Raw genomic sequence first — 19543 nt, 5'->3', positions numbered from 1 at the left:
TCCAGGGTTTTTTGTGTTCATTTTTTCTTTTTTCAGCTCAATAACAATACCCGCCATGAAACTGCAATCCCTTTCAGAGGGCTGGAAGGTAATGAAAAGCTCGACCTCAGCCCGTCTCTGCAGAAAGAGGTCGCGGAGGGACTGGGCCTCTCCAGACTCCGCTCTGCCAGGCCTGCCCTCGGAGGGTAACCTCTGGTCTTCCTTCCTGCTGCCAGGACTTGGCAAGTGGCTGAGTGCTGCGACATTAGGAGAAGGGCACCGCTTGTACACAGACTTCTGGCATTTGTCATAATTGGAGGCCAGAGAGGTCATACGTTTTATGGTTGCATTGGGAGCTGGCTGGCACATGGTCTCTGCGCCATGCTCAGAATCACAGCTGGCTCGGTGGCCATGTCATAGCCCTTCTCGCCCGGCCACCGCACTCCCCAGTCTGGACTCCTTATCGAGCTGGGGCCCGTCTCTGGTAAGGACAAGCCCGTCCAGATCCTGCATCATTTAGAGGATCCAGCCAGGCCGGCGGGCCTTGAAGGATCACAGGACAGCGATTCCCTGCTGAGAAAACCTTTGTCCCCGGAGGGGCAGGAAAAGTAAGTGCACAGACCAAAGCTGTCTCAGGACACACCACTTTATTTTTCTCTTTCTGCAGGGGAAGTGTGTTATTTAATGAAAAGGTAACTTCTTCTCAAGTGTCTTGAAATCTTCAGGATTTAAAAAAAAAAAATTGGTTGTAGTACAACCTAAGATTCTTTGTTTTCACATGAGCAAGAACCAGATCCAGAGACAAAAAGCAAAACCAGTTTCCAGTATTGCTCTCATCTGGGATACACTCACGGCTTTGGAGGGAAACCATGAACACAGAGTGAGCGAGGAGAATCATGGCCCAGCACGCGGACACAAACAGTCGCACACAGACTAGATGGTTTTTGAGAGGTGGAGGTACTGTGCAATGCGTGCATAACATTTGAATGGAAAAGAACAGATTCCTCATAGTCCACAGGGCAGTGCTAGCCGCCCCCTTTTTCATACATTTGCAATACTACTCTTGAAAAGCTTCCGTGTCCCATAACTTCCTAAATACGTTATTGTGGGACTTCTACGCTCACTGCCGTCCTGTTCTAAGTCTTCCTCCTGCTCACCGAGGGGACCCTCAGGGTTCTCACAGGAAGCCCTGGCTGGCGGGCTGCTGCACTCAGACGTGCAGTTGCCCAGACCCCAGGGCAAGGCCAGGACAGGGCAAGTCCAGAGGACGCTGGCGGGACACCAACCACGTTGGCAGCCACCGTGTCCATGTTACCTCTGCATTTCTGAGGCATCCAACCCCATACATGGACCCCAACACCACCCTTCTCCCACAGAAGCTAACTTGAAGTTGTATTTCTGCAGTTTGTAACCCAAAGTCCAGAGGCTTGAGAACACAGAATGTTGGGTTACCGAAGCAGTCTGAAAGCCGCTGGCTGAAAGAGCAGAAGGGGCTGGCCTGCCAGGACCTTCACGCACAGAAATCGGGAGGAAGAGAATGACGAGGGACTGGAAGTCCCGGCCCGCACAGCCCACTCTCTTGTCCTGGGAAACAAAGCCTCTGGGGTCATTCTTGATTCTGTTGAGATATGGATGTCCACGATGAGATCACTGATGACCTAAGAGGGGCCTCTCCTTCTTTGTGCCCAGGAGATGATGAGGAAGACCAGGGAGGTCCTGGAGGAGGCGATGGGGAGCGGGGAGGGGGGCGTAGAGGGAGAAGATGGGGGACGAGGGGGCAAGGGTAGGAAGGGGTGGGGGGAGAAAGAAGCAGGAGGGAGGGGGAAGGGGAGAGGGAGGGGCCAGAAGGGAGCAGGGATGTGTTTTAAGGCACAGAGACGACTTGCTTCCAGAGCCTTCCCAGACGTGTGTTCTGTTAAAGGGAGAGCATCGTCATGTCTCTTCACCCACAACTGCCAGTCGCCTTTCTTGAAGCAAAGCAGCAGAAACTGGCCCCGGATCACTCCGGTGGGACATTTATTGGTGCGCACCGGGGGTTTCGAGAGGCAGGAGTGAGTGGGGGGTGAGGACAGGCAGGGCACCCCTGGGCGCAGAGAGGCAGGAATCTCACACCCGAGCGGGTGGGGTCCCCTGTTGCTTCCCCAACACATAACCTCTACCCCTTTTGTGTGCACCTGCCTCCGGGAACCGTGTCAGTCACAGGACACCAGACCTGGTCACATGTTTCTGGAAGAAGAAAGGGGAAGGAGAGCCACACGCTGTCCCCACGCCAGGGAGAGAGGCGAGCCCGCCGTTATTAAGGCGCTCACACGGATCAGCATTGCGGGGGAGGGGGTGCGATTTCTACCAAGGACCGGGGACCCCTGGGAACAGGTGCATGGAAAAAAATATCAACCAAGGGGTTGTCACAATTTACACCGGCAAACTGTAGGTGCACGGGGACTTGTAAGGTCCCTGATAGTTTATATGCACGTATATGTATACACTCATATGTTAGCAGCTACTTAATGACATTGAATTATGTAAAATGATGTCTTATGTGTGGTTCGTTTGACGTTGTGAACGCCTGGTCATTTCTTTGAGCTTAGCAGTGACGCGGATTTGCCGTCTACTATCTATTTTCATTTGATGTGGATCGTTTGCCTTCTTTAATATTAACACAAAAAACAGCATTGCGTCCTGTGTTCTGAGGGCTAAGATGCTCTAGACGCTCGGTTTCCTTCCCCGTCCACATACAGCGTACGGTCGATCAATCTTATCCGCACCTGCTCTAAGCCGGCTGAAATGACTTTATCAGATATTTTTGCCTCCAAGGAAGAAAAGCAATGGAGGTAGGACAGGTGGTAGACAAAAGCCATACGTCTGAGAAATCGGGCAGTGAGCTGAGCTAACACGCGTCGGTAAAATGGGAGGAACACGCAAGTGCACGTGGCTCTATGTGTGTAGGTGGGAAGGGGCACACACATCAGACCGCTGGGCCATGTCCTTTTTAATTTTAGTTTTAATTTTTTTAATTATTTTTGATGTTTGTTTGTTTGTTTGTTTTGCCACTTACTATAAAATAGCAGAAGCCCCTCACTAAAATTTGTTTGGGTTCTCAGTTTCTTAAAAAAAAAAAAAAAACCACTTAAAGGTTATTTTTTCCTAATTCAGAAAAATCTGCTCGAATATGGACAAATATTTACCTTCTCCATGGCAAGGAGAGTAACTCTGCTGTAACCCAGAGGGTTTTGTGGTTTGTTGGTTTGTTTGGGTATTTTTGTTTTTCTGAGGCTCTTTACCTCAGGGCTGGGCACAGGGTTAGAATCTCTCTGTGTCTATTCCAGTCCCGTTTTCACTCTACGGAGTCATCGTGACAAAGTAAAATGACACAAAAAACACAAACACAAAAATAAACAAACCAACAAACACAGTGCCTCTTCCTCGGAATCAGGCTCTGGACCCTTCGATGCATTTCAGACTCTGCGTGGTCCTAGTATCCGTACCTCTGTTGAGCCGCCAAGCCGACACCGTGGGGGAGTTATGAGAGTTATCGTTCGGCTCCAGAAGGAAACACCCCAACTGCTGTAGTTACATCAGTCGGATTCTCTTATTTTTCCCCCATCGGCTTTCTTCCTCTGTCCGGTTTCCTTATGAGTACACGCAGAGTCTGACCAAATTCTGGAACATCCTGAAGACAGTGGCTGAGGGGCTGCCTCCCTGATTCTGTTTCTATCAGGAAGTTGTAGGGAATTAACTGCGGCATGGGTCTGTGAGAGATCCTGGGACCGAGGCCGACAGGCAAGATGAAAATCTCAGTCAACAATCTGTGTTTATTCAGTTCAGTTAAATATTTGCCATGTGACTGCCCAGCTCCAGGCACAGCATATATGCCGGAAACAGCAAAATCAATCAGGTGCCTGCCCCACCTGGAGGAATTACCAAAGGAGACACACACGCACACACACACACACACACACACACACACACACACACACACACACCCCTGGCTCCGTAGGTTTGTGTATGCTGAGGCATGCGCTGTTGGCCTGGGGAGCAGGCAGGAGGCTGCCCAGCCCCTCTGGGCATTCGGGGAGGGCTCCCCGGGGGTCGGGGCTGCAGTGGGCACAGGTGGTGGCCTGCCCAGCTCCAGGGACGACTTCCGCAGCTCTGGGCAACTCATCTTCTAGGCCCTGTGTGCTGTTCTGCCAACGAATGGCACCTGCCAACTTCTGCAGAAGGGTCCCAGACCCTGGAGTAGCCCTGCCCACCCCCCAAACAGAAGAGATCATCCTCTGGGAACCTCCAGGCGCAGGGCACCCCTCCACCTGCGGGCTGTACGCGGCCGCTGTGAGAACCAAGCCCTGGCCCCAGCGCTGTTCCTGCTGAGAGCCGGGAAGCCCCTCTCAGTACAGCCCGGCTGGCTTCTTCCCTCCCCGCGCTGCTGGCCCTGTCCCCTCGCCGACCCTCCTTAAGAACGCCTCCTGGGGTGGTGGCTGGCTCTTCGGGGGTGGACCAGGATCAAGGCCAGCTGAGAGAGAGGAGTGAGGACAGGGGACAGATTGTTAGATCCATCCATTCAGGGCGTCGCCGTGGAACCGGGAGCCCCACGGGGGCTCGCAGGCCGCCACGGCAGCGTACCAGGGACTGCAGGCTTAAAGGAAGACATTCACGCTCTCGCGGCGCTGGAGGCCGGAGGTCCCGGACGAAGCTGTGGGCAGGACCGGCTTCTCCTGGGGCCGCTCCACTGGGCCTGGGGAAGGGTCTTCTCCCTGTGTCCTCGTGTGGGCGCCCCTGGGTGCCTGTCTGGGCCCCCATTTCTTCTTACCAAGGACACAGTCCCTACTGGATTAGGGCCAACCCCAGTGACGTTTTACCGTGATCACTCATTAAAGATTCTGTCTCTACCCCAGTCCCACTCTGAGGGGCTGAGGATTAGACCTTCGACGCATGAACCGGGGAGACAAAATTACCAACTTATTCTAAGGTGTTATTGGGCTCATGGGGGGTCACTTACTGTTTCCCTTCATTCTCTTTCACAGCCCCCAGAAGGGAGGCGATCGCTCTATTGAAGTTTTGGGGGTTTCAGGGGGATCTGTGCTGGCTGTCCCCGTGGGGACCTCCAGGTGGACATGCGGGTCTGTGTGTGTGGGGCTGCTCAGACCTCTGTCCCTGCAGCCACTGCCCGCCTCCCAGACACACCCGACACGCACGTGCCTCCCATGCTCACAGGAGTGGAGCCCCAGAACGTTCCCTCCCGCGCGGGATGAGAACGTTCCCTCCCGCGCGGGATGAGAACGCGCCTTCATGCCCTCCTCCCCTTCACACCGCCCCACTGCCCCCAGATCCCCCTCTTCTCTCAGGATATGGCTCAGAATTCAGGCTTTTTAGGGATTTTTCTTGTCTTCCTCTCTCTGTTCTCCCCGATCAGGATACTGACAACTGCCCTCAGTTTTCATGGTCAGAGCCCCGTCCCCTGCCCTTCTCCCCGAAATCCTACAAATATTCTATTACTATTCTCAGTAGAGCACGTGACCGGCAGGTGACAGGCCTGGATTTGGGGTCACGCTCCTACGGCACCCAGCTGGGCCTCCCCAGGGCTGTGTCTGCCCCACTTTCCCTCAGCGTGTCGATGGCGGGGACGTGCCCCCTGGGGAGCAGGATCAGGATGAGCCGCAGCCCCAGATCTGGTCCACACTCGGTGCTTGATAAGCGTCTGTTGAATCGTTAATTCACCCTGCCTCTGGGGCACATCCGCCCCGTGGTATGAATTCCACTTTATACTTATCTCAGCGTAGCAGAAAAGACAAACCTCTCATGTACTTTCTTGAAAAGAAAGCCCCAACTGCAGTGGGAAGCCCATGTCCCGAATGTTCCTTTCAGAAAAGGGACTGCTTTGCGTCAATATATCCCCCCGGGCTATTTATACGCATCTGCTGAGAAGAACAGAGCTAACAACGGGGTGGGGGGGGGGCTCAGGAAGAGTCGCTGACCTCTGACATCGCATGACCCTCTAGGAAATGATTTCTCTCTCCTCTGAACCAATAAGACACATACTCAAGGCTCATGGGAAGCAGGACACGGAAGAAAGGAGTTAGGACCGTGGCCCCGAGCTGCCCAGCACCAAAGGCTGCCCGGTCCCTGTTCCTGGTGTCCCCCAGGAGGCCTGTGTCCTGTGATCCACGGGTCAGGGACTGCTGAATCCATGGCCACCACCACCCACGGCGCCGTGGATCTTCCTCCTCACCCTCCGCGGCCCCCTTGCTGTGCCAGTGTGTGCAGATGTGAAACGACAGCCATCCCTCCCCATAAATTAAGTGCATTCTCGTGTCCTGTGCCCTGTTGACTAGGGGGAGGGCTCTTACCAAGATTTATTGACTTGGAGGAGTCACATTTTCTTGGGCACAGCAGAGCCTAAACATTAGTATCTAGACTAAACATTTTTGGTCTTGAAAGCTTTTCTTTCTTTTAAATTGGCTTCCATGCCAAAGCTCTTCTTTTCTCATTAGAACACAAGTTTCCTCTCCTGTGGGGGAGGGCCGTGCCGTACAAAACGGCTCATGATTCTCCCGCAATGTTGTCGGATAATCACACTAGCCATTTTTGACAGGGTTGCTTTTCTAAATCCAACCCAGTCCTTCCTTAAAAATACCGTTAATCTTGTAACTTTTAGCAGACTATAGACTACGGTATTGCAAACAATTTTATCATCCAATAGACTTTTTCACTCACGAAATCATTGTCACAGTAGGTATATCTTTTTGCATCTCAAGGAAGTAGGTTGTATATAGAAATATGAAATACAGAAAGGATTTCTTAAGTTACCTGGTTTGTTTATCCAGTGTCCACATTCTAGGAGGATCGCTCAGAGATCAGAGACTTCGGGGTTCCGCTCCCCATTGTTCAACCAATGACATCGCATACGTAGTATTTTATATATCCTAAATGTCGTTACGAGATGTTTATGTGTAGATAGCCTTCCTGCAGCCGGCATGTCTGTGACCTTGAGCTGGTGCCTGACATTGCAAGCCTGTAGCTGCCGCGGTGAGCGGCGGACCCAGACCCAGGCTACCGGCTCCTGTCTGGAGGCTCCCCTGTCCCTGTCACAGAGGGAGCTGAGGTCCTAGTAAACCAACCGTCCACAGGGACCTGGTTTGCAGCTCAGAACCTCCAGCTTCAGTAACTGGATGTTTGGGCATGTCACCTGTGTGGAAGGGTTTGCATATTGAATAAAATCAACAGCGGAAAATCAAGCCCCCCTACAAAGGTATAGGGACAAATATAGTCAGACGCTCTATTTACCAAATTCATAGATGTTTGTACTATGGCCAACAAATAAATAAATAAAGGGGAAAAAGACCTCCTCGAGATAACCTCAGGGGGTCTCTGTTGCAGTTCCTCACGGGGACAGAGAAGCCACGGCCAGGCCCCTGCTCACCATTTACTGACCCTGTCGTCTGGGGCGCTCCCGGGCCTCAGGCCCCTGGGAGGGCTGCAGAGAATTCAACGAGACGCTCTTTCTCACGCGGCCTCCCCCTTGCTCTCGTGTTGCAGGCAGCGGCGTCGCCACCCTCCGTCCAGCTCGTGCACGTGCTCCGTGCACGTGGCCCGCGTGCATTCCCACACGCGCCACGGGGGTATAAAGAGCAACCCGTGGGGATGTCCGGGAGCACTTCCTGTGCCCGCGGTACCTGGCGCGTCCAGCCTTTGTGTCCCTGTCGGCTGCACACGTCTGGATGGTTCTGAGTGTGGGCTGTGCTCAGCAGGACATGTGTGTGATGCGGGAGTGACTTTTATTCACCCCAAGATACGGGGATGCGGCTAACGGAATGAGGACATGATGGTTTAGAGTCAAGTGAAGTGGGAATGGGACTAATCGTGACTTAGTGCTTTCTTAATAACGCATCTTGAATTTTGTAGACATTTTCTTTTCTGAAAGGCTAGATGGACCCTGGCCCTGACCTTTTAACGTCTTTGCCCCTGTTAACTGGAAGGCGCATTTCCGATGTCTCTGTATTGCCAACTGATTTCCTATGTGTCTCTGTAACAAAGTTACTTACTGTATTTATTAGCATATGATGCTATGATATAGAATAGTCTCTGGGCTTCTTTCTAAAAAATCCTTATTAGACTAAATCCCTTCCAGTGTTGTCATTCAGGCCTCAATTCTACGTAAGATTCTTGTAACTGAGTCAGTGCATTGTGCTAAGTCCCAGGTCTATGCAATGCTCCATTAGATGCCCAGGGACACATGGAATCATTTTATTTTATTTTATTTTTACATGGAATCATTTTAGTGGTGGGTTTATGAAGACTAGACTTCAACCGAGAAGATATTTTCTCAAAATATACAAAACAACTTCAACCTCAAAAAAATCATGTGTGTGTGTGTGTGTGTGTGTGTGTGTGTGTGTGTGTACTGAAATGTAGAAAAATATCTGGTGTCTTGCAAGTATTAAATTTCGATAATGATACCTCCCTTTTACAAAACAAACTTCATCACATGTATGAAATGACACAAACTGTCAACAATCGTTTGAATTTCCAGGGATGCCTGGGCGGCTCGTTTGGTCAAGCTCTTGATCTCACCTCAGGTCTTGATCTCAGGATCTTGAGTTCAAGTCCTGTGTTGGTCTTCATGTTGGATGTGTAACATAATTAAAAAATAATAATAATTTCCATGAAAAGGAATACCTTCTTAAAAGAGAAAGTGTTGGGGGCACCTGGGTGACTCAGGGGTTAAAGCCTCTGCTTTCGGCTCAGATTATGATCCCAGAGTCCTGGGATCGAGCCCCAGATCAAGTTCTCTGCTCAGCAGGGAGCCTGCTTCCTCCTCTCTCTCTGCCTGTCTCACTGCTTGCTTGTGATCTCTGTCTGTCAAATAAATAAATAAAATAAAAAAAGAGAGAGAGAGAGAAATTGTTGATCTCAGAAAAGAGTCTGCAGGTCTTAAAATGTTAGTGCACGAGCTGGAGAGAGCTATAAGTTTTATTATTAGCCATTGCCAGAATTCTTCATTCAAAATCAACTAAATTATGGTCACAAATGTAGATGGTAAGTTCCCACTTTAAATCAGCAAATAATCGGGCATCTGGTGGCTCAGTGGGTTAAAGCCTCTGCCTTCAGCTCAGGTTATGGTCCCAGGGTCCTGGGATCCGGGCCCACATCGGGCTCTCTGCTCAGCGGGGAGCCTGCTTCCTTCTCTCTCTCTCTCCCATTCTCTCTCTCTCTGCCTGCTTCTCTGCCAACTTGTGATCTCTCTCTCTGTCAAATAAATAAATAAAATCTTTAAAAAAATCAGCAAATAATCAAAAAATTATGATGCTATTAATTGAGATTTCAAGTGAAAGTTATATTAATTCTGGATTCATGGATCACTGCTGATTGTTGTATTTATGTATTTTTAATTATTGGTGTATCTAGAAATTATGGTGAAAACAAGAGAAGCTTAAGAAATGCTCAGGTTTTGAAAGGCTCTTTTGGGGAAGACAGCACGTAAAATAGATGCGTGTGGTCACCTATGCAATGAGATGATGTGTAGGAATTCAGAGAAGACTGGCTCCCCTACACGGGATCACTTAGAAAATTGTGCGAGCATGTCATCAGGTTGACGCAAGTTTGTGAAGACCAGGAAGTAGGAGGAAAACATGTACAACTGAAATCTTAAATGACTGGAGAAAGATGCCTTTTTTTTTTAATTGATTTATTTATTTTCAGAAAAACAGTATTCATTATTTTTTCACCACACCTAGTGCTCCATGCAATCCGTGCCCTCTCTAATACCCACCACCTGGTTTCTTCCCTGAAAGCTGTGGTGAAAAGAACACTGGACTCATGTCCAGTCTTTCTTGGCTTAAGACTTGGTTCTACCCTTGACCAGTGGTGGGTCCTTGGGCAAGTCACTCCATTTCCCTAGACATCAAGTTCCTCACCTATAAGCCCAGGGCGCTGGTATCCATGAGCTCTCCCAGATCTTAAATTTGATGTTTCTGAGGAACCTTTTAAAGTGAAGATCTCAACTGCAGGGGAGCAAGTAACCAGCTTGGGCATCCCCAGGCTCATTCCCATAAGGGACCAGACATGCGCCCGCAGGAGATAGGGAGCTGAATGGAGTCTCACACGGAGACCAGAGACAACAAAGAGGGTCAAGGTGCACAAGAAGGACAGGCTCCATCACTGTCCTCTGTCATACCTGATAAAGCATAAAGTCTGTCTCTCACCCCAACCAAGATTATTTGTTCGTCATTCTCCTGGTAGCTGGCCCCAGAGCCCCCGGAGTGTTCCATCACAGATTCTCACCCCTGATTTGAGACCCATGAAAGCATTTCCTAAAATACTGTAAATGTCAGCTAGACTGATGTGTTATTTCTTCTAGTGAGACATCTTTTAAATACGAGGAAAATACATTTTTTAAATTTACAAGTTAGGGTCTTCAGGATATTTGTGTCCGTGTGTGTGTATGCTTATGCACACGTGTGGACACGCATGTGTATTATGTGCGCCCATGTACAGAAATACACATACACATCATTTCTCTCTACAAGTTAACAAACTAATGGGTGCTGCTATTTAAAAGGGTCTGCTTTCCCATTTTGCCTGAAGGTGACATGAATAATGGAGCTGGTTGTGGAAAATACACACGAATGAAAATAATCACAATACAAATGAACAGAAAATGCACAGAACGTAAGAAAACAAAGGTTTCCATCAAAACCCCAGAGTAGAAAGGAATTCTTTGAGATGTTCCAAAAGGAAGACCAGTCAGAGGACAGCAAATAAAGAGCTGGGGTCCCCAGCCATGGTCAAACGTGGGAGAGCACGTGTGCACAGCTGTCCATGTGCAAAAGCATCCCACGTGTTCCAGATCCAAACGCATCCCACAAACTGCGACTCTACTGCGTTTGCCTCGTTAAAGTGACAAAGTTGTTTTAGTCACAAAATGATGAGTTTACAGAACTCATCATGTAAACCGAGTTTACAAAATGTCTTTGTCTACTACAAAGACAAAGAAAGGGGAAATTTTCACTAAGTCTGTGAAAGCACTTTGTGAAGAGAAAGACACCGTGAGCTGGAAGGGGAGATGAGAAGATGGCGGACGGCGGAGAGCCCGCCTTCTTCCCGCCTTCACGACCCTCCCTCCCGACCAGGGAAGACAGTCCACAAATACCTGAGACTCTGTCTGCAGTCGCCTGCCCCTCCTCCGAAAACCAGGTCCCTCTCCATTCCCTCTCACCGGGTTCCTCATCCCTGGCCTCTTCACATTTTGGGTCAGAACAGTCTTGGTTGTGGCTCGTCGCCCCGTGTCTGGCAGCATCCCGGGATTCTACACACCAGGTGCCAAGAGAACCTCTCTTCTACCCCAGGAGTGACGTCCAAATGTGTCTGGACATTCCCAAATGTCCCCTGATACCAGAGTAGGGAGGAGTCACCCTCCTGAGAAGCACTTTCTTAGTCTTCTCTGGCCAGGGACAGGAGTATCCGCTCAGGGTCCCCTGCCTCCTCCTGTTGGCCAGGAGCATGCTTGACGTAAAATGGTGGGGTGAGATGTCACGAGGCCCCACTTTTAAGTATGGAGCAAGTCTGCTAACTGGATGTTATGATGACCCTATTTAATGAAACAATAATTCAAAAAGTTTTATTATTTGGGTGAAAGTTTTTCACTTAAGTAGACATGGTCACAAATAAATCAAGCCCTTCAGTGGCATGAAATCATGGGATATGACTCATTTGTTGAGTTAATAACTTATACAATATTTCTGTCCTGTAGAGAACAAATATATACATTATTTTTAAGGAAGATATGACACAATGCCCACATAGTTAAAAAAAAAATAAAGTATATAGAATAAACAGTGTTTTTCTCAACAGAGCCAATCCACTGGAGTCATTTTCAAAATGTCTGTTACCAAGTTAGCAGCATCTTGATTGTTTTATTTGCAAGGTATTCTGGAACGCCTCCAGGTGCTCCCTCTGCTCCCTGAGTGGCCCAGCCTGGGGGAGGACAGGCAGGAGGCCTCCCTGGCCCAGTGTCGGGGGCGGGGCGCAGATGCACCTGCAGTCTGGGCTGTCCCCACCGGCTGGCGGCACCTGCTCCCGCCCCCGACAGCGAACTTCCCTTTGCCTTTCGAACAAACTCACATCCACAGCATTAACAGTAAGGACCTAGTACGTGTGTGCCGAGAAATGTGCCGCTCTAAGCATTTGCTTACATCATCCCTTGATTTCTATGGCAAGTACAGGGTTTGGCGTTGTCTCTGGGGGCATTTAAAAGCAAAACAAAACAAAACAAAAAACAGGTGAGAAAGAATTAGAAGCTACCCGAATTCAAGTCCAGGACACCGGGTGACAGCTGTCTCCTTCCGTCACTGGGTATCACGTCTTCCTTCCCAGGTGCTGACTGATGGGGATGACACGACTTTATTAAAAAGTATTTTTTTTTAATTTTTCTAACCAAGGTAGTTATTCCTACTTTCAATGTTCTAATAAAAGTGAGCTTTATGGAAAAGCTATAGAAATTTTCAAAATTAAATATTAAAAATGTTAATGACCTGCAGATCTACTGAACTTTATGTTTTGAATATTTTTTCACATTTACTAACTCCCAAGAGAGGGGCCCTTGGATGGTGGTGGGACAGTCATATGCAGAAATACAATGACACTTGGTTTGGGTCTTGGACTCCACGTGGCCAAAACCCAACTTGTCCACTGCTGTTTCCATGTCTCAGGATCATGTCAGTCAAGCCAGATTGTACGTGAAGTCTCACTGTGATGTCGCTGAGATGCGGTGCCCCCTTCGCACCTGCTCAGGGTCTGGGCACGTCCGTTCAGGGCCCAGAAACGCTTCCTACCTAGGGACACGTAACTGTCTCTCCTCTCCCTGTTGACTACAGACACATTGCACAGTGGAACCGTACTTCTGGAAGCCATTAGATCTGCTGGTCCTCCTCTTGGGTTTTTTTGCGAACCCCATGGCGGTATAGCTGCTTCCCTTGGGATCTGCTTCTTGCTCTTGAGCCAACAGCCAGCCCCTGCTGCTCAACATTAATTCTGGAATGGCAGTTGCCTTTGATTCTCTTTCTACTTCCTGGGAAATAAAATTGTCAGCAGAGCAAGCTTGAAACTTATCAGATACAGGATTTTAGCGGAACGAGATTTGCAGCAGATGCCTCCAGACTGGAACGGCCCATCAGAGCCGTGCTCTCTCACGCACGATGTCATTCTTGTGATCTGTGCCACAAATGTGTGCGGCCCACTTCTGTTTTGCGAGTGTGTCTGTTACATTCCTAACCACAATGTGTTCTACTCTCTCTCCTTTTATCTTTAGTCAAGTTCTCTAGACTGGGGTTCCACCACAGGCTTCAGAGAATTTTAATGCAACCATACACATTTTTTAAAACATATAGAGGTCATTCTGCCCTATTTCTAGGAGATCTAGGAGTTCCGCGTGGTTCTGTGACGGGACCACAGGTGCTGGGCCTCGACGCAATCGGCTCCTACTTGGGCCTAGCCTCTTCCTCACTTGTCCTGAGGAGGCTGTGATGTTGCCACTCATTCAGAAAATGCACGTTTGCCTCTTAGGTGGAGATTCCCGTATATGTCATATAATTCAATGATTCACCTCTGTTGTTTTAACTTCCAAAAATCACATTCCTAGGTGCTTCTGCCTGGACTTGAGGACACCTGGGAGGAGCTGCCCGCGGTCTGGCTCGGTCAGCATGCGCCTGTCATCACCTACCCTCCTTCTTCTCCATGTCTGAGCCTGAGGATTCCCATTTCTGATTCCTAGGGTAGTGACCCGGGCATAACCAAGAGGCTCTCCATGCGCTGTGGAGTCCAGGACAGGAGAAACAAAGTCCACATTTGAAAGACACTGCATAAATACGTGCATAAATTAGCCTTTACCTGCAAAATTATATCAGAAACTGGAAGAAATAATATACGTGAGTGATACGGTAACGCACGGGCGTATAAACATGCAGGCACATGTGTGTGCACTTGTAGTGACACTGATGTCAGTGAAGACGTCTGTTCTTTATAATACCTGTTGCAGATCAGGCGTCCAGGACAGTTTCTCTGGGTGGTTCTCTTTTCTCTGCCATGACTGGAGGTGGACAGTGGCTCTACCGCATGTCTCAGGGACTGTACCAACACTTGTCCTCGGTGTTGCCAAGCTATGCTGAACCACACTGCAGACCGGCGTGAAAGGAGACGTCGGCCACACTGAACCTGCCTTTCTTTACAATCTCCTGTTTTACTCATTGTGGGAACTTCGCAATAATTTTGGTTTTTTAAAAAATTGTTATTAATGTATTTATTTTAATTACTAAATCCCATCACAAGCTTTAAATGCGGAGCTCCTGTGCCTCTTCTTAGCCTCACCCCTGTAAATATCCTGCACGTGTTTAATGTTGATATAATCTATAATAAACCAGAAAACGGAGTGACATATTTCCCTCTTTGTCTCTTTTAAGTCCTGACAGACAATCACAGACCACAGCCCTTCCAGGGTTTCTAAACTGTAGTGTCTTTCTGCTTCATGTGTAATGTTGCATATGAGTGGCTAAGACTGAAAATTCATGATCCTGCGGACAAAACAAAGTCCCAGAAAAACTTCAGGGATAATTGGTGGAAGTCGGAGGCATATACTAATGCAGAGAACGTGTGATTTCCAGGAACTGGGGACCGGGCCCCCTTGGTCACGGTGGGGACAAGCCTCAGCACTCCCCCGGGAATAAGGACCACATCTTCCCTGGCCGCCCCATCATGGATCACGCCAGGGACAACAGGCTGCATCTCGCTTTATCGGGAGAAGACCATCATCCATTATTTCCTGGTGACACACACCTTACTGAGGGGTTTTCTACATGAAAACATTTTAATGTTGTCACTTTGGGAGAATATTTTGTCTTCGAAGAAGAAAAGGTCAAGCCTGAAAAGTTTTAGATAGATCTGATAGAAATCAATGGAGTGAAGGGCACATTTTCTACAAAATATTCTTGAATGTTTTATTTATTGGACGTTCCGCTGTACAAATTAGACGCACGAGATCTAACGGGACAGAATCCGGGTCATGATTTTTATACATCACTGCACCTCCCCTCCAAAATAATAATTCAAAATTGTCTTAAAGTCTTAACACAAATGTGTATTTAGACTAAGTAAGTAAAATGTTACTTTGATTAATTTACTACAATTGGAGCAAAATTTCTGGCTCTAAATCTTCCGTTTGTGACATTTCACTCGTGCTGGTTGTGAACTAAACCAAACATATTTCGGAAGGCGTGGGTTTTCTAAAGCCACTGAACAGAGCAATGACTCAAATTAAAGTTAAATTAAAGTTAATTAAAGTTAAATTAATTAAAGTTCTTATGTTCCCTTTCTTTACACAGCACAGAGATTAAAGACACAATTTCCTACCTTTCTTTATATGGTACAGGGGTTGCAGACGTTATGTCCTAATTTTTCATTCCTGCAGGATTGTGAGGCCAACACAGATTCCTTCATCCCAGCTTTAGGTGCAGAGGTGGAAGCTGGCTCCTGGAGGGAGAAGGTGCACGGCCACACACACCTCCCCTTCTGGGGGTAGACGTTTGCACACCCATTTCTCCTCTCCCATATAGTCCTGTCTTTGCTGCTCACCATGCAGGATGGCTTTGAGTCTCTCAGCTCCTGGCACTTCTGTTAATCAGCTGGACGGTGCCATCTCCCTAGGAATCCGTGAGGGTCCCTTGAACCAATGTTGGTAAACTGTTACTGCATGGAATCCCCCCTCCCAGTAGTTAGATATGAGGGGGTCCTAGAGCCCATCACACAATTCCTGATAACTACTAGTCACAGAGGTTCAAATTACTAAAGCAGAAATAGTTCAAAAGGCCATATTGCCAAGTCAGCAGAACTGATGTCTTCCAGTCACCAAAATACTTGATGGATTTTACTCGGCCATGGCTCTACCCCTGATGTTTCTGGCCACAACCCACGTGCGCACCGTCCACCCTTTTTTCCCAGTGTGCTTCGTCTCTGGGAATTTGTAACAAAGATGACTGTAAATGAGTGCTCGTGGAACACAGTGTTACAGTCTGTACACTTGACCATAATTCCAATCCCGCATTACACACATTTTATTGCTTGTCGCTGATGAAAGAAGGCTCTTCCTAGAAAAAGTGCAGGTGATATAATAACATCACAGAAAGAAACCATTCCTCGTGAAGGTGCAATTTTAGCAAATATTTTACAGAGAAGGTGTTCTTTGAGAAAGGAACTTAAGATTTGGAGCTGGTGCGGAAAACACAGAGTCCTCTCTCATCGGGATGAATGTCCCAGAGAGCCAAGGGCCAGCAAGCCAGCAGAACTCCAGGAGGAATCAGCAGCTTCACTGAACGATGTCCTTCACCGCTCCCAGCTGGGGTCGGTTATGGGTAAAAGGACTGGCCCAGCTCAGAATTGCATTCTCCTTCTGGTAGAGTTGAAGGTGTCTGAGAGCGACACGCTGCCAATCAGGGACAGACTGGTGTCCACTCACTTGTGCCAAGCTTCGTGACAGGAGCTGAGGCAGAGAACATGTCTTGTCCACACAGGGATGTGGATGGAGAACACCCTCCACAGCCCAACGGAAGGAGAAGAAAGGCGAGCCTGTGTCCCTAGCTTTGTCAAAACCAAACAGAGAAAGAAGAAACCCATGTTACTTGAGAGCATGGAAGGAAGAGTAAACGTTACGGAGCGGAACCAAATGGTAGCAGCGGCTCAGCCAACAGGGAAAGGGCGCTAACTCTGAAACCCACCGAGTCCTATGTGGGGTGTTTTGAACGTCGCCGTGTTTTACATCTGCGCTGCTTATGGTAAAAATTCTATGGTGACTCCTGAGGGAGGACCCAGCCTGATGTAAGGCTGTAAGTGCCCTTTGAAATCCTCTGTAAGTGCCCTTTCTTTGGAAGGAACCTACGGGAATGAAGTGTGCCCCGTCGTCTGCACTTGATTCCGAAGCCTTGGCAAGCAGCACCGCTCCCCGCCAGGGCCCGCTGGAAGGTTCCACAGAGAAGATGCGTCCATGAGGAGGTTTGACTAAAACATGGAGCTGGGTCTCAAAGGCGTTCTAGGAGAGGGTTCATGATTAATGTGAGGCACAAGGTTCCCCAAACCGAATTTCACACATAATCGTGGGGTTCATCACCGCTGATCGTTCCCATTACAAAACACGAAGAGCAATGCCCCAGCGACCGAGAGACAGAAACGGTTAACGGGCTTAACGGAAACTCTTGGAACGGGGTTGCAGGAGGCGGGGTGACACTATGTCTGTTCTTGTTCCGGAAGGTTTTTACACACGCTGGTCTCTAAGAATTTTATAGTCACAGGGAACATGTCAGGAAGACATCTTCACAGTTGCTACAGGGCAGGGTCCCAGACGGACGGGCGTCTTGTGTTGTGTTGCCGTCTTGCTTGTTCAGGCAACAACGTGCACTTCCTACCGCCTAAGACCAGGGCACGCGCAGCAGGTGCCGGGTGGAGAGCAGGTCAGCCATGCAAGACAGCCTATTGAAATCACATTGTTTGCATCCAACTTGGGTTTTTATTTATTTTTATTACTTTTATTTTTTAAAACCTGAATAAAATTTCCTTCTCTTTTTTCATTTTTAAATGTCTTGAACTTTTCCTGTTACATAATGAGTACACAACCCCAAACCTCTCTTCCCCAACCCATCCTACGTTGTTTGTGGTTCATTTTGTATAACATTCCGGCGTCACGGAACTGATACATTCTTGAGTCATCTGAAAATAGGAATTTGAAATGTTTAAATTTTCTTGACACCTGCCATTCTAATTGATTTCGTTTTTAAAGACGCATTAGTGCTTTAGACGCCTGCCCTCCCCAGCCCGCACATCTCTTGCCCCAGAGGTCCCATAGAGGTCATCTGGGGTGAAAATGGATTCTAACTTACTTAATTTCCTTTATTGATCAGCAGTTAGGATCTTTTCTTCTCCTCTTTCTTGGCTAGTGTGAGTGGTGTAAGCGGCAGCCCTCCTTACTGTGACATCTTTGTGCACACGTCACGAGGCCCATATGGACAGCGGGCGAGACAGACAATAGATTCCGGGGCGGGGGGGGGCTCTGAGCCAAAGGGTGAATTCATGGTATGCGGTGGTGGTTCCGGCCAAGGTCGATCCCGACATGGTCTCCCAGCTTCTCAGCTGCGCAGACACACGGGTTCTGCCTTCCCACTGGCTCGTCCCCCGAGGGCACAGTGCTGACTCCAGCTTTGCTCAGCATGAAGGGACCTCTGTGTCTGGGCTACTTTCGTCTGTATGTTTTGCGTCATTCGTGAGACTCTACATCTTTTTGAATAATTATTACCAAGCTATACTTTTTTTTTCCCCCCTGTACTTGGACTCTTGTATTTAGGAATGGTTTTTCTGTTTTCACCATTTTCTTGTTGATCTTTCTGTCCTGTTGCTTGGTGTCTTGGGCGCTCCAGAGGTTAGTGCTTCCCCTGAGGCTGTGCTGGCCTCCTGGTGGACTGGCATTCACTTCAGGGCTGTGATGGGGCTGACCCTGGAGTAGTTGGGAAACAGCTTTGCATATACACATCTGCACTTCTACAGGGCCCACAGCAAACCAACGACCCCAGGAGATGGGATGGCCAGACCCCGTGGGACCTACTCTTCCTATCCATTTCCCCCACCTCAGGTGCAGGACCCCGAATTTCTGCTCTGAGTCAACATCCTAGGGCTGGGGAAACCTCAGGAGACCTAAGCACTATGGCCAACTCTAAAAAAAAAAGACAAATTAGCATTTAGAAATTACTCACTTTTATTATTTTTTCCACACATTAGGGAATTTCAAAGTGAATTTTGAGGGTAAAATATTCGGTCCATGCCCTAAAATCATGCAAGCCCGGTAGAAGACATTCTTGACCTGAGAAGAGGTCTGGTTGCATGAAACGTTCTCCAGGCTCAACCAGTTCAACCAGGCTAAGCACGTTAGACTGAGAGGATCACCAGGAAAAACCTGATTTGCATTCTTGGCTTCCATGGGACACACGGCCTGACACTGTTTATTTGTGTTATGGACACCCAGGCTCGATCACTACAGTGGGTGACATATCTGAGCCCACGAGGCTCATTCAGCATCTGCTGCGTGGAGGTGACAGCATGCTGGTGGCAAAGATGAATGGCTTGTCTTTGAAGGCTTCGTAACATACGGAGCAATCATTCCAATGCGCCCGCCGCTGTAGAGTGTAAGGGGTGGGGAAGTGCACTATCTGCCTTCTCTCCCTTGGGCTAACTTTGCTCCAGAAAAAAAGTATCAGAATAAAATATAGCATCAGGATTTTAGGAACGTGAAACCCAGGTATTATTTGAGCATTCTGAATTGATTTTAGACGTTTGGGTGTATTCGTTCAACTTGCGGGCAAAGCCACAATGCTGGTAACCAATGGAAAACCCGAAGTCTCCACACAGTCTATGCTCTCCAGGGCTCAAAGCGTGCTCTGGGGCCTCTGAGCAGGGAAGCCTCAGGTGCGTTCTGTGGAGAGTTCCTTCTGTAGGTCTACACTGGGCACATCTATCTAGGGAGACGACCTGCCCTAGCCAC

Source organism: Mustela nigripes, chromosome 12 (genome assembly GCF_022355385.1).
Source record: "Mustela nigripes isolate SB6536 chromosome 12, MUSNIG.SB6536, whole genome shotgun sequence".
NCBI classification, from domain to species: Eukaryota; Metazoa; Chordata; class Mammalia; order Carnivora; family Mustelidae; genus Mustela; species Mustela nigripes.
Note: the sequence above shows the minus strand (reverse complement) of the source record.